General features: G+C 36.7%; 1 protein-coding gene across 6 annotated transcripts in view; it reads right to left on the bottom strand.

Moving 5' to 3' along the window:
* LOC145303414 (intermembrane lipid transfer protein VPS13D-like) overlaps positions 1–6,145 on the bottom strand; it is a 393,527-nt gene extending 387,382 nt beyond the window's left edge. For 5 of the 6 annotated variants that reach the window (XM_080144736.1, XM_080144739.1, XM_080144738.1 and 2 more), the window contains exon 1: positions 5,614–6,145. The gene's annotated coding sequence lies outside the window, so the exon portion shown is untranslated. The remainder of the gene's footprint in view (positions 1–5,613) is intronic. The other variant, XM_080144737.1, reaches the window with a different exon arrangement.
* Positions 6,146–16,543: the final 10,398 nt, after the last annotated feature.

Below are 16,543 nucleotides of genomic sequence, written 5' to 3'. Positions count from 1 at the left end.
AAAAAAAAAAAAAAAAAAAAAAAAGATAAAGCTGAAGTTCTAAATGTTTTGGGTTTCGATTCTAGCTGATGTGACTAAAGTCTTTTTTTTTTTTTAACTTTTCAAATCACTACTATATATTGGATACAATATAATGAGGGCTCCTTCAGTCTTTGACAGACTATGAATACCCACGAAAGGGAGCCTGCGTGTGAAATTTTTGTGGCAGGAGGTGTGTAAACTCTAATTACACCTCTCCTGAGTAGACATTGTTAAATACCAGCGGCAAGTGAAGTGTCTGTACAGGACGACTGGAAACAAATGCCGAAATAAGTGGAGAGCATGGGTACAATATAAGAATCAATAGATAATTGACTCTATAATAAATATGAAATTTGCATGAATTAAAATATATTTAAGCAGATTTTACAACCGAGGAGGCTCGGCGAGGAGCGCTGGCTGGGCAGTTTGTTAGTGTACAATAATACTGATATTATTTCTTGATTATCTGAAATAAAAAGCTAAAAGGGGGGGGGGGGGTATTTATGACGCTTTTAGTTACAGACGGAAGAACACAATCTCCATATAAGGTATGGTACTTGTCCAAATTCCCCCTATATTGACAAATAAAAAAAAATCTGTATGATGCAAGTAACCGTGACTCGAAGAAAATATCGTACACCCAAAAATCATAAACGAAAAATTGTAAAACAGCGCCAAATCACGTACATTAATCCAGTATTTGTTATTTTTAAATAAGAAAATCTAATTTTATGGCCTAACGAACTGCGACGATATCGCGACGCCATTTTGAAAACAAGGGAAATAACTCCAAATAATACAAACATGCAAAGTTTTAGATAGCTATTATTTACATGGAGACATTGTAAAAACTCAAATTCGCTTAGAAATTATGTACTTTATAAAAAATAAAGCTACTTGATAAATATACGCGATTTATTTTTGGAATATATTTTAATTTCATCACGGATACGTACATCATACGAATTTTAGGGGAAATTCTAGACAAAGCTCCCTAAAATGTTCTCGTAATTTGTCTGGACTATAGTTTCTTATATACTAATCAATGGTTATATTCAAGTTTCGTCGCCTTATATTTACAAAGGTTTTGCCTGAAGCTGTTATCTGCAAAATGAAACAAACGAGTTATTTATTTTCGAAATTATATAAATTTTTTCACAAACAAACAACAACAAAAATAGGTTTTCAATTTTTCTGTTTATTTATTAAAAATAAAAATTAAAAATAACCCAATTTGAAAAATCTCATTTCATTTTGATGACAGCTCCAGGCAAAACCTTTGTAAACATTGGGTGACGAAATCTAATCAAGTGTTTGCCTTTAATACTTTGTTTCGTATTTTGTCGGCGTTCATCCATGGAAACTTCGCATTTCCTTATAAAGTTTTCTTTTAAAATGTTACAAATATAAACAAATAAAATCCACAATCCGTGATTGTTGATTTTATTTAAAGAAAATATCATTTTTTATCGTGTTTATGTAAATATACGTAAGGTTAAAACTAACTTTGTGATTCATTCAGATTCAAAAATGACAAAGGAAGGGGTGAAAGTCTTGGTGCTTATATAGATCAGGCCCCATGGCTGCAGATATTGACTCAATAAAAAATCAACACAGATGACCACAAAATTAAACTAGTTTCTGAAACGAAACATTGATATAAGAGGGAGGAGGTGCAGTGTGCACCTGAGGTCCTCAGGTGCACATATAAGAATATTTCAGTATCGTTCGTATACCCAATTGAGATTTACGGAACAACAAGCACGAAATGACAGAGCCGTTGCCAAACAGTCAGTTAGTACTAACATCAACTTATCGACTACAAAATGTCGTCCCAATAGTGTAGAAGTGCCAATAATATTCTCCAAAATCATAACGTGAATGAACTTTTGGTAATATTGACATGTCAACGTCAACAGGAACAAAATGTATTTTAATGACTTATCGTCGGGAATCAGTTTTCAATTATAACGTTCTACTAAATTGAATACCCACTTTGTGACTATCCACGAGAAAAATATAGCGACTGACTCAGGTGACCAGTGAATATTCCTGTTTAAAAAAGGGGTTACGAAGGGAACTTTCTTAACCCCATTGTCTTTCCCAACTCAATACTCACTTATTAAATGACGACTTTTACAAGTTCACAACAAATAATTGTTTTCAAAGGCAAGAAATAATTTATTAAAGAAAAGGACACTTCTGCATAATGTGACCGAGCGCCATTGTTAGGGGGCGATAACTCCAATTTCTTCTTGATCAAATAAATAACCGGTCACGTGAGAGAGTCGCTAAATTTTTTTCTCGTTGATGATCACAAAGTGGGTGTTCAATTTAGTAGAACGTTATCATTAGAAATTGATCCCCGACGATAAAAGTCAAAAATATTTTTGGTACTTCTACAGTTTATCGCCAAAAATGAAGACGCCATTTTTTCGGGCACCTGTCATTAAAATCAGAGGGAGAAATCAATATTTTAAACTATGGCCGAAGTAGGAAATAAGTAACAAAAAAATTAAACTAGATATTAATTACTTAGGGAAAGAACTATGAAAAAAAAGTAAAGTGAAAGAGAACATATATTGTTTAATTGGAAATGTTTCGATGAAAACGGGAAAATGAAACATATTTTTTATTATTAAAAACAGAAATTGAAAGTGACATAATTGTTTAAACTGGACGAGCGAGCGCCATTTGAAAACCAAAACATTTATTGTATAAAGATGTATCAAAATATAATTTTAAAGACATTTATTGAAAAGTCTGCGTAAGAAAATATAATTTTAATAAAATAATTTTGTCATTTTTTTTTTTATTTCTTACTTCGGCCATAGTTTAAAATTCTGATTTCCCTCTGATTTTAACGGCAGGTGTCCGAAAAAAGAAAAAAAGAAATGGCGTCTCTATTTTCGGCGATAAACTGTAGAAGTACCATTTTTTCCCCCGATTTTTTTTTTTTTAATCGGAACGTGAAGTCTAATTGATAAGATTAAACAGAAAAGGGTACTTTCACGAGGAAGGTGGACCCTGCGTAAACTGGTTTTAATTTAATGGTTGCTCCCTGAGGTTTTCTTTCACTTTCTTCGTTCTCATACATTTTTTTTAACCGAGCGTGTATTTATTTTATGTTTTAAATTTTTTTATTTCTTTAATTAAATTTGACTCAAACTTTTATTCGTGATTGCTTTTATTTTATTTTATGAATGTGTATGAAAAAATAAATGTAACAAAAAATATTTAGTGGAGAAAATATAATAAAAAATGAATAAAAACAAGCACGAAATAAAAGTACGAATAAAATTTAATGGCACTTCTGCATGACAGTGCCAGAAGGCGAATGTGTGTATTTTAGTTTCAAGAACGGCCGATAGAGGGAAGTGTCAGTCGAACAGGGGTCGATAAATCGTATCATTCATTGAATATAAATTTTTATAAATAAAAATAAAAACTTCTATATTAACAAACCAAAAAACTATATTTTGGTACATATTTCCTACTTAGGCCATAGTTTAAATTACTGATTTCTCCCTCTGATTCTAATCGACAGGTGCTCGAAATAAAATGGCCTCTCCATCTTCGGCGATAAACTATAAAAGTACCAAAAAGAGTGTACAAGATATATACGAAGAAAGTGAAAGAAAACCTCAGGGAGCAGCCATTAAATTAAAACCCGTTTACGCAGGGTCCACGTTCCCCGTGAAGTGCTCAGAAACGTTTTTAAATGTGAAAACTGTGGAATTTAAAAGTGGGGGTACAATCTCGTAGACGTCCGCCTTAGTCCGAATAGTTTTATGCAAAAACGGAAACTGACTGAAACGAATTCAGCACATTACTTTAACTTTGAAACTGGAACGAAATAAAAATGAAAATGTTCGTTTTACTTTCAGCAGTCATTTCCGTTTTTACATAAAACTTTATTGGAACCTCCATTTTGTTTCTATCGACGAGACATGTCCCCCCCCCCATTTTTTTTTTTTTTTTTTTTTTTTTTTTTTTTTAGATTTTTGTGAAGATGGAGGCTAAAATATTGTTCTATAAAAATGCCGGTGCTAATGCAGAGAGATCCGATCCGCGCTATTTTTTAAATCGTATTTCCACGTTTAATTAAAGTTTTATATGTTTTTTGTTTGTTTGTTTTTTGTTATTCAACTGTAAGGTTAAAGTACAGAATAGGTACAAACACCCTCCCCATGTTAAGAATGGCTTTTTGAATAACGTTATTTCTCTGTATATCTCTGCATGAGTACCAAAATGCAAAAACAAGTCGTAGATAAAGCGTTCAATTGCTTATTGCGTAATTTAATGTCGGTACTGATTGAGTGTTTGGAAACGGCAATTTACGAGTTGTTCCGTAAATCATAATCATTGAGATCGAATAACCTTCCCGCCTCCTGTTTTCGATATAAAAACACCCCTAAAACATTTAGTGTTTGATCTATGAACGTACATATTTGTAAATGTCTTTTAGTGTAATTCTTTTTCTTAATCACGCCGACAGAAAATCGTGGCTGATCCGATATTATCCGAAGTATCGGTTGCAGAATACGGACAGTGCTGAAATAATTACGCTTTAGAAACCCATTTTTAACATAAAGGAAACTTTAAAACAACAAATTCTGTAGCAATTTAATAAACAAAAGATTGTACACACTAAAAAAGCAACACTTTACAGCAAAGAATACAATATCGATATTTTTCCTCCTTTTATCGTTTCGGGAGTACGGGTTTCATTTTGTATGATCTCTTCGTTGTAATTCGTTATCGAGCCAATATGAACAGCCATGGGGGCGATCTATATCAGTACTTAAAATAATAATAAAATAAAAAAAAGTCAAAAGGTAGACGCGCAAATATTGTTTAACATTTCAGATTGAATATTAGAAATCCAGAAAATCTTGTGGAAATCGATTTTTTTATTTTTAAAATCTTTGAATTGCTTTGTTTGTTTTTGGGGTTTTTTATGATAATTTAAAAGAATCTTAGGTGCTTTTTTTTTTTTAAAATTAAACATATTTTTAAAAACTAAATTGCAGGGAAATATTTGATGTACGTACCTGTATATAGAAAAATTATTTTTATTTATTTTTTTACGAATTTAAACGATTTTAGATGCTTGTGCTTGTGCACTTATTAAACAGCGCTATTTTTTAAAATATTTTTAAGTTAAATGAAAGTTTTACGATATCTTTTTTATTAAATTGTTAGGTGAAAGTACAGAATAATAGTTACAAAATACCCTCCCCATGTTGAGAATGGCTTTCTAAATAACATTATTTCAGCACGGTTCAATAAATGCATAAGTACCAGATATTGCATCCATTATAGGGTTGATTTTGATCTCGATAGTTCAAATTGAGTTGTTCCGACCCTTATTTATAAAATATGGCGGATAAAAACACTACATATCGCTTCCTCGTTAAATTTGATTGGGGGAGGGGTAAAAAAAATATTTGGTTAATTTATATGATTTTTGGAACATGATATCTTCGTCCTGTGATATGTACATACATTATAAATATATATATTGTTTTGAAAATAAGTTTCATTCTAAATAAGCACCAAAAAAATCTGCTTAAATTTTTATTTTGTTACCTTTTTCCGCTCAAAAGGCGAAGGCGGCTGTCATCGATGAAACCGAGCAAACCGGTCCATAACATTCCACAGTTGTTGGAGGAAAAGAAGAAGACAGAGATGCCGTTAGAATATCCGACGTAATCCCAGGAAAAAGGTGTGTATCAAGAAAAAAATAAATATCAAGATTATCAAAAAGATTTTAAAGAAAATATCGAAATGTACAAAAATTACATAAATGAACCAAGTTAAGTCAGTCTATTTTTTTTTTTTTTTTTTTTAGATGTTTTTGCTTTTATGACTTTTAAGCTGCGAGCAACCTGAGGCTAATCGTTGTAACCCAGGAGGCCTTAAATAAGTTATGTAATGATTTCGTGTTGTGTTCTGGAAAAGACGTTATTGAAACAGGGAAAGAATTTAAGAAACTCTTCGTGCTTTTCAGCTTTACTCGTTCGTCTGCAAATTATTGCAGTCATTCTATTCACGTTTCGTTTTCTTTCTCAATATCAGCGACGCCATGCGGCGGCAGGTAAAGTCCAAAGTCAACAAGGGCAGATAATTAGGGGAGATAACGCATGCGTGTAAATCGGCATTATCTCCCTTGTTTGAAATCCCTTGCTTCTATAAATTGGTGATCTTTTAACCAACGCATTGCAAGTGAAAACATATTATGTACTTACGCGCCATGTCAAAATTAGTAGAATTCCCCAAAATTATGAAAAATACTCCAGTAGAAAAATTATTACGGTATTTTTTACATTAGGTCCACCTCCACCTCCACAATTTTCTTTAAAATGACGACTTGTACAGGTTTTCGACTATGCTGAATAAGAAAATCTCATTCTAATTTTGCAGAGACAAATTGTTTTCAAAATATAAAGCCCTGTATTATTCACTGTAATTTACTGGCCGCCATGTTTGTACGCGCGCGATAGACAAATCTGCATCTCTGCGGCCGGCACTGCCACCTAGTGGAAACAAATCTCCTTTTTTTTACAATCGAAAAATTAGTAATGTGCATGTGTATAAAACAAAACAATTACGGTTTTTTATCACTTCCTTGAGTAATTTTACAATAAAAACAGGTTTTGGAGTTGTGGGGGTCGCCTGGCCTTTTTTTGGGAACTGACTTCCTCCACAAATAATAAAAATGAAAATAAGAAATCTTATGTGCAACACAAACGGAGGTTTATTTCCGGAATAGAAATAACAAACAATAACAAGTAAAACATAGTTCTCGATATTTCAGAGTTCTTTTTTTTGAGTTCATATGAAAGATGGAGAGTCTCTTTTTTTTTTGTGTGTTCTTTGAATGTTCAAATATGTAACAGAGACAATATTATTGTTCGTCTGTTAAAAGAGAGTATTAATGCACGGAGCAGTGGAAATGAAATAATTGATGTTTGCACGCGTGGCAAGTCCTAATGAGAAAGCGTTGAATGAGTCGGAAGAGTTTAAAGAGACGAAAGAATGCTCGAAAGGCTAAGAGACTAAAGAGATAGATTTTGTGTTTGTGCATGTTTATATTCGATTTGATTGGCTCCAAACGAGCTCTAGAAAATCAGTTTTAAAATGTGCCCTAGGAGGAATTCCATTGGACGGAAGACATCACATGGGGTGCTTTCAACTACGTACGCACCTTTGGTATATAAAGGTCACGCCGGAATTTGCGTGGGTGTCATTTTTCATTTTTTTAACACGCCGAAACAATCAATTGCACTGCGCGCCTAAATTGTATTTAACGATTTTAAATTTGAATATTAAACTGTGCCAACTGGCACAAATACTCCCCCCAGATTGGAAAAAAAAAGTTTTTTTCAATATGTAATGTATTCCTTGAAATGTTTCGGCCAGTGGACTTTCCTACCCGTTTTTGTCGTGGGTTTGGTGTCCTCGTCATTTTCTGCTGGACTCCCATGTTCTAAGGGAATTTGTTCTGGTGGGGAAATTGTCTGAGGGTATTCCTCAATGTATGCTGGTTTAATTCAGTCGATCGCGATGTTGTCTTTCCTGTCTTTCCGTTGGACAGTAAAATATTTTTCACTTCTGTCCAAAACTTGGTATGGTCCAGTGTAATTTGGACAAAATGGCTTTTTGACCGTATCATTCCTGATAAACACAAATTTGCATGTGTGAAGGTCGTTCGGTATATATGTTTGTTTGTTAGCCCTCCTGGTGGGGGTAAATTTGAGAGAAGACATTTTGTTCTTTAATTCCGTCACAAATGTAGCCGTGGGTGAAATATCTGTGTATGCATTAAAATACTGTCCAGGTAGTGTGACTACGGATCCAAAAACTAGCTCCGCTGGTGTGCTTTGTAAGTCTTCTTTTATTGTGTTTCGGATCATTAATAGGATTAATGGTAAATTATCTGACCAGTCCGTGTTGTTAAGACTCGTAGCCAAAGAAGTTTTTAGCTGTCTGTGAAAGGGTTCAACGAGGCCGTTTGAGCAAGGGTGATAAGCAGTAGTCTTTATGTGGGTTGTTCCCAACAATTGGTTGAACTCTGCGAAGAGTTTCGATTGAAATTGCGAACCTCTGTCCGTTGTGAGTATTGACGGTACTCCAAAAATTGCTATCCAGTCTTTTAGTATTGTTCCAGCTACTGTCGCCGCCGATGTGTCTTTCACGGGTATGGCTGTTGGCCATCTGCTGAACCTATCGACTATGGTGAGAATGTGGGTGTGTCCTTTTGAGGGCGGTAATGGCCCCACCAAGTCAACATGGATATTGGTGAACCTGGCATCAGGCGCACTGAAAGTGCCCAGCGGTGACTTCGTGTGCCTGTGTATTTTATTTTTCTGACAGGATACACACGTCTTGGTCCAATTTCGAATATCTGCATTCATATTCGGCCAAACAAAGCGGTCTGTTATTATTTTTACGGTGGCTCGTTTGCCTGGATGCAACATATTGTGAAAATATAGAAAAACATGTCGTCTGATGCTTGGCGGTATGTATGGACGCGGTTGTTCTTTTGCTGTATCACAATAAAGTGTTGTTACACTAAAAGGTACGGGCATTTCCTTCAGTTGCAAAGACGTTTTCTGTTGTACGTCAGTGAGTGTCTTGTCCGTCTTTTGTTCTTGTGCAATTAATTCCATAGTTAACAAACTGGAATTTAGTGAAGTTATTGCAGCTCGTGATAATGCGTCCGCCACAATGTTTTCTTGCCCCTTGACGTATCTAATGTCTGTGGAATATTGGGCAATATAATCAAGGTGTCTGATTTATCTTGGACCATATTTATCTACATGCGTATGCAGTGCATATGTTAACGGTTTATGGTCAGTGTAAATACAGAAGTTTCTTCCTTCTAACAGATGTCTAAAATGTTTGACAAATAAATTGCTAATAGCTCCCTTGAAAAAGTACTGTACTTTGTCTGTGTCTTGCTCAGTTTGGCTAAGAAAAACGATATAGGGGTCATTGTATCCCCTGTCAGTTGATGTATAACTGCTCCTACAGCTATGTCTGACGCGTCTGTTGTAAGTGTAAGCTTCGATTCTTCGCTGTCCTTAATATAATTCAATTTTGTGAAATTGACTAAGGCAGTTTTAGCTTGATGGAAAGCTTTTAAAGCTGATCCTTCCAGTTTTAATTGTTGGTTTTTCGTTTTGTTCTTCAATAATGACGTGAACGGTGCAAGGATTGTGGAACAGTTGGGTAAAAATCGTCTGTAGTAATTAATTATACCTATGAAGCGACGAATTTGTCTAACAGACGTAGGTTGTGGAAAATCCATAATGGCGCTTACTTTTTCGGGTAATGGTGATATACCATCCTTATCAATTGAATGTCCAAGGAAGTTTACTTCTTGCTGACTGAAAATACATTTGTCCAAGTTTATTTTTAAACCGTAATGGGACAGTTTTTGAAAAACTTGTTCCAAGTATTGTTTATGTTCGTCGAGGTTTCTACTAGAAATTAGGACATCGTCCACGTAAGCGAATACGAATGGAAGGTCCCTAAAAACCTCGTCTATTAACCTTTGGAAGGTTTGACAAGCGTTCCTAAGTCCGAATGGCATTCTGACGAATTCGTAAAGTCCAAATGGTGTGGTCAGTGCTGTTTTGTGGATATCTTCATCCGCCACCGGTATTTGGTAATACGCTTTTACTAAATCCAGTTTGGAAAATACCGTGGCATTTTGCAGTCCGATTGCAAAATCGTGAATGTGTGGGATAGGGTATCTATCCAGTACAGTTTGTGCATTTAATCTCCTGAAATCGCCGCATGGACGCCATGTTGTCGCGTCTGCTTTCTGTACCATGTGTAGAGGAGATGACCACACACTTTTGGAAGGTCGGATAATTCCTTGTTGCAACATGCGTTGAAATTCGTCTTTTGCGATCTTGTACTTATCCGGCTTCAGACGTCTGGGGGTGGCGTAGACTGGTTGTCTATTCGTTTTAATATAATGCTTTGCATTATGTTTAATATTATCCGTGACTTTGAATGGCTGAGTAAGTTGTGGGTATTTTTGAAACAGCCGACGAATGTACGTCTCTTCAGGTAAGGCAGAACTAATCCCAGTAGACTGGTATCTTGTGGTGATACCTTTAATTACGATTTTTGTTTGGTTATCAGTCAGTGTGCGACTAGTTATGTCTACCGATAGATTAAACCGTGCTAGGAAATCTGCTCCTAATATTGGTGTCGTCACGTTGGCTATGGTAAAAATCCATGGAAATCGAGATTGACGTCTAAATATTTTTCACCGTATGTCGGTATTTGTGTGATATTAGCTGCTTGGAGGTGGTAAGGCTGTGGAATAGCTTTTTGTTTACGTAGAGGTGGTATCACGCTGATTTCAGCTCCAGTGTCTATTAAGAAGTTATATCCATGATTATTATCACGAATAAAAAATAGACGACCTTTAGTGGAAAATCCAGCGACAGTCGTCGTCTTTACTGGCCGGAATATTCGTTTCCCTGATTCTTGTTTTTAAAAGAACAAGGATAAGTGCAACGCCGAGCTTGTGTGCCGAATTTTTTGTGGTAAAAACAGATTTCGTTCGCTCGTTCCCGTGTGTTGCTTCGACCTCTACTAAGACATCGTTTTCGGTAGTTCGATCATTTATTAAATGAGTAACGATGGTTTATTTGCCTTAATTCCTGCACTTGTCGAGTGAGATTTTCGACCGTCATTTTTAGTCCTGATATATCGTCGTTGCACGTCTGTTTCTGCTGTGCTTGTGCTGAGTTTACTTTGCGGTGCCTCAGATTTTCATATCGGCGAGTTTTTCAATATTTGTCTCTTCCGTTGTGGGTGCTAGAATTTGTACTGTTGTGTCTGGAAGTTTATCGAGCCACAGACTTCTCATTATATTTTCAGACATTTTGTTGTCCCCTAGCAATGTACGCATGTATCACAAAAGTTGTGACGGAGTGCGATCTCCCAATTCTACTTGGGTGAAAAGATTGCATAACCTTGTTTCGTTTGAAAAGCCTGTCCGTCATAAGATGGCCTTCTTCAGTTCATCATATGGGTTGTCTTCTGGCACATTCTCCAATAAATCCGCCACCTCTTCGACGACGTCTGTCGGGAGTTTTTCCACTAAGTAACAGTATTTGGTTCGTTGAGACGTTATCCACTTTGCGTCGAAAAGGGCCTGGATTTGGATAAACCAGGTCTTTATGTTGGTAGGATTAAATGCTGGTATATTTACCGTTAACGTTGCCAGAGGTTTTTCAACACAGGAAGGTTCCATGTTTGTTTTCTTTGCTCGAAAGTGATTTCAAAGCCTTTAAACTGTCAACTAACTTTTTCCGATGACGTGGAGCTTGAAACTGTGGTTGAAAAAAAATTGTCGCTTTCGCCGCTGAGTCATGGTTGTTTAATAGCTTATAAGATTCCGTTGTGCATATGATTTCTGCGTCGGGTCACCAACTTGTGGGGGTCGCCTGGCCTTTTTTTGGGAACTGACTTCCTCCACAAATAATAAAAATGAAAATAAGAAATCTTATGTGCAACACAAACGGAGGTTTATTTCCGGAATAGAAATAACAAACAATAACAAGCAAAACATAGTTCTCGATATTTCAGAGTTCTTTTTTTTGAGTTCATATGAAAGATGGAGAGTCTCTTTTTTTTGTGTTCTTTGAATGTTCAAATATGTAACAGAGACAATATTAATGTTCGTCTGTTAAAAGAGAGTATTAATGCACGGAGCAGTGGAAATGAAATAATTGATGTTTGCACGCGTGGCAAGTCCTAATGAGAAAGCGTTGAATGAGTCGGAAGAGTTTAAAGAGACGAAAGAATGCTCGAAAGGCTAAGAGACTAAAGAGATAGATTTTGTGTTTGTGCATGTTTATATTCGATTTGATTGGCTCCAAACGAGCTCTAGAAAATCAGTTTTAAAATGTGTCCTAGGAGGAATTCCATTGGACGGAAGACATCACATGGGGTGCTTTCAACTACGTACGCACCTTTGGTATATAAAGGTCACGCCGGAATTTGCGTGGGTGTCATTTTTCATTTTTTTAACACGCCGAAACAATCAATTGCACTGCGCGCCTAAATTGTATTTAACGATTTTAAATTAGAATATTAAACTGTGCCAACTGGCACAGAGTAAACACCCCCAACCTCCCCATGTTCAGAACGGCCTTCGGAATAAACACTGTGATATTCGTTGTTAGCATACATACCTGCAAATACTATTTAAAAAAATGGGTGGGGACAGTGTCAGTTGCAGAAAAGTGGTTCTGAGCTTTACTCTTGATCTAACATGGAACATATACATCAAATCTGTTGCCAAGGCTGCTGGGAAAATGGTGATATCATTCTACCGCTCCAGTAGATATCTCACTGCTGATGCAATTCTCTATCTAGGATGGGGTACTGTTGCCACCAGTGGTGGGATTCAAGTTTTTTTAAGAACAGGTTCTAAGAAAATGTTAATAAGAATAAAGAATCTACTATAATGTAGTTATGAATAGGACTTTACGTAATTTTAACAATCGGTTCGCACGAACCGGTGCGAACTGGCTGAATCCCATCGCTGGTTGCCACAATGCCACATCCGAGCAAGAGCTCAAAATAGACTTTGTAGCTTAGTGAGGGATGCCCTTTTTTCTTCCCTGCAACCTCTTTCCCACAAAAGAGACGTTGTGAGCCTGTCTTTGCTTTGTCGTTATTTCTATGGCAGGTGCTCGTCTGAGCTCCAATCTATGTCCTGACTTTTATGAAAAACACTCGTCTAGCTGAAACCACTATCAATAATACCCCACTCTTTATCTGTGCCTAAACCTAAGCATAGATTCCATGAACAAAGCTTCTTTCTTAGAACTGCACACCAGTTCTGTTTTCCTGCTTTCCAAATGACTACAATATGGTTAACACAAACAAGTTCTTGATGAGTCATCCCTTTAACTAATCCAATTTACCAAATTCCCACTGCTAATGATTACTATGACATTTTCCCATTGACGACTGCACACACATTATCCTCGAGTGGCCTCCGGGTCTTCATAAGTGGTGACTCCTTTGTAAAAAAAAAACAGGTGGCAGTGTCAGTCAGAGAAGTAGATTTGTTTATCGCGTGTGTACAAACATGGTGGCCAGTGAATTACAGTGCATGATACAGGTCTTTATATCTCAAAAACTACTTGTCTCTCCAAAAAAATGAGACTAGCAGGGCCACCCGATGTTGCTCGAGACTATATAAAACAATGAGAAAATTGAAGTTTATTTTTAGCATACCTGTTATTCTAAGGATTTTTTTATGCCTGTGTATCATTAGCTATCTCGAGAAAAAGAGTATTTTACTTACCCTAGGACAGGTATTACACAAAATATGTATGAAATAATTGTAGCTTCCCTAGGACAGGAAATTTATAGCACATATATGAAATAATTTTTCCTTTCCTAGGATGGATAATGTACAACACATATTTAACATAATTTTACACGAATAGACTTAGAACCTCATCCCCAACGTAGACGTCTACTTCTATGTCTCCTTCTCCAACATCAGAGGTCTACGTTCCAACCTTCCAGAGGTTGAAATCCAATTATAGGAGATGAAACCGGATATATTCTTTCTAAGCGAAACTGGCATAGGGCTGACCACTTAATTAATTAAAGGATACTCTGACTTAACATCTAAATCTGACTCTCAAGATCGCCATAGGCATGGAATATGCGCCTACATTAAAGATGGCTTTCCGTGTGGTAGGTATATCTCCAAAGAGGACCCTAATTTACCTTATATGTGCTTCTGGGTTGTGCGCGAGCCTTTTCAAGTCTCACACAAAAACATGCATTCACATTTCAAGCTATATTACTTGTCATATACATACGCGCACACATGCGCAAAGACTACCGGAAACAAGTATAAAACAAAGAGCAAAAAAGTTTTTTCTTCTTTCTTTTAGGTCCAGCTTTCGAGCTGGTCGGTCTCATTTCTGATTTTCCCCAGAATGTGCTGCAGCCATCGCGCACAGAAATCACTTTTTCCATAGCTACCAACGTAATAGATGTACTGAGACTAAAGCTGCTTTCAGGACTGCTATCAACCACTGTAAAAGAGTAATAAAAAATGCAAGAGAGCTATATACCCAGTTCGTTAAATCCAAAGTAGCTGAGCAGCGGCTTGGTTCCCACCAGTTTTGGCCAATAGCAAACAGGATCATGAACAGAAGCGTGCGTTCTATCCCAACCATCAACAATGGACCTGAGGTCATCTCGTCAGCATCAGACAAGGCCAAACTATTTGCCAAGAACTTTGCAGCTAATTCTATCCTTTGCGACGAAGGCCATCAACTCCCCATATTTCCTCCTATAACAGACAACACGCTATGCAACATACAAATATCTGTGCGTGAGGTCGTCAAGCTAATCAAGAACCTTGATTCCAGTAAAACAATTTGCCCAGACGGCATTCCAATTATAGTGTTGAAAAAGCTTCAACCAGAACTTTCCCCCATACTTACGAAACTGTTTAATCGTTGCCTTAAGGAGAAGTGCTTTCCTACGCCCTTGAAAACCCCATCAGTATGCCCTGTATTTAAGAATTCAGGTGAAAAGTCATCTCCCTCTCAGTACAGACCAATAAAATAACCTTCTTAGTGACATGCAATATGTTTCTGTTCTGCTAGATCCACAGCAGATGTGCTAACGGCTATATCTCATAGGATTAGTGAATCTCTTGACAAAGGCTTCCTTTCTAGAGCAATTGCTCGACATATCAAAGGCCTTCAATATAAGGTATGGCATAAAGGCCTACATAACAAGATTTCCAGTTACGGTATAACTGGAAATGTTTTCTCAATCAGTAAATCATTGCTCTCTGATAGACTCATAAGAGTAGTGGTTGATGGAAAAAAATCAGAGGCCCACAGTATTAATGCTGGAGTCCCTCAGGGGTCCATCCTGGGCCCAACTCTCTTCCTGATCTACATCAATGATCTCCCAAAACACATACTTAAATCATTCGTCGATATTTATGCTGATGACACTACCATCTATGGCAACACATCAAAGACTGTAAATGACAAAGTTCTCTCTGATTCTCTCTCCTCTAATCTCGAGCGCGTGGTACAGTGGGGGAAGAGGTGGCTGGTTACTTTTAATGCATCTAAAACCAAGCTCCTATCTTTACATCATCAACGCTCTGATCCCCACTTGGCATCAATTGAAATGAATGGCTCTCGTACTGGGGAGGCTCCATGTTTTGACAAGCTTCTGGGTTTGAGCTTTACTCCTGATCTGAAATGGAACACGTACATCAAGTCTGTTGCCCAGATCGCCGGAAAAATGGTGGGATCCTTCTACTGCTCCATAAGATATTTCACTACTGATACAATTCTCTATCTGTATAAAAGCCAAGTATGTTCAAAGATGGAGTACTGCTGGCACATCTGGGTAGGAGTGGCTAAAAACAGCCTATCCTGCCTTGCCAGAGTACAAAATAGACTTTGTGGTTTAGTGGGGGATACTCTTTTCTCTTCCCTGCAACCTCTCTCCGACAGAAGAGACGTTGTGAACCTATCTTTGTTTTATTGTTATTTCCATGGCAAGTGCTCGTCTGAGCTCCAATCTCTGGTATTCCCTAACCAATCTTTCACGAAAAACACCCCGTCTAGCTGAAACCACTCCTTATCTGTGCCTAAATCAAAACGCAGATTCCATGAACAAAGCTTTTTTTTTTTAGAAGTGCACGCCTGTGGAACTCTCTTCCGTTTGCCTGTTTCCCACCTTACTGCAACTTGAATGTCTTCAAGTCCAACATAAACAAATTCCTGATGAATCGCCCCCTTAAGTAAGACTCTTTATCAAATCTCCAATACTAACGATTACTACGATACTATCCCATTGATTACTGTACACACAATAATCCTTATCCCCAAGTGGCTTCTAGGCCTTGATAAGTGGTGAACTCAAAATAAGGAAAAAAAACCTACATATATGAATTCCTGGAGACCTCTAGATCACTTTAAAAAGCAAAACAATCATGCTTCTTTCTACCCACCATCATCACCACAATGACGTCATTTCCGGATCATAACATTGAAAATTCAGAAAAATATGGATCACCCCCTCATCAAAAAGTGGGTCAGTTGACCTTCACACACCACCAACGATATATATGAAATAAAGTAATTTGGAGATTGTAGACTGCTTCAATCATTTCCGAGATTTACTCTATATCATCTTCCCACTGTTACAAATTTACATGAAATAATGTAATTTTGAGATTGTAAACTGTTTCAGCCACTTCCGGGACTGATTTAATATTTCACCCTATTTTAAAATAAATACATATGAAATAAAGTAATTTTGAGATTGTAAACTACTTCAACCATTTTCGGGACTGACTTCATATTTCTCCCTGCTTAAAATATGTATGAAATACAGTAATTTTGAGAGAGTAAACTGCTTAAGCCATTCTGGGGACAGACTCTATATTCCTCCACTCTCTTAAATATATATGAATTGAAGT

Source organism: Euprymna scolopes, chromosome 19, assembly GCF_053919585.1.
Source record: "Euprymna scolopes isolate OS-2025 chromosome 19, ASM5391958v1, whole genome shotgun sequence".
In the NCBI taxonomy this organism is placed as follows: domain Eukaryota; kingdom Metazoa; phylum Mollusca; class Cephalopoda; order Sepiida; family Sepiolidae; genus Euprymna; species Euprymna scolopes.
The sequence above is the reverse complement of the archived record's forward strand: the minus strand, read 5'-3'. Positions and strand labels throughout refer to the sequence as shown.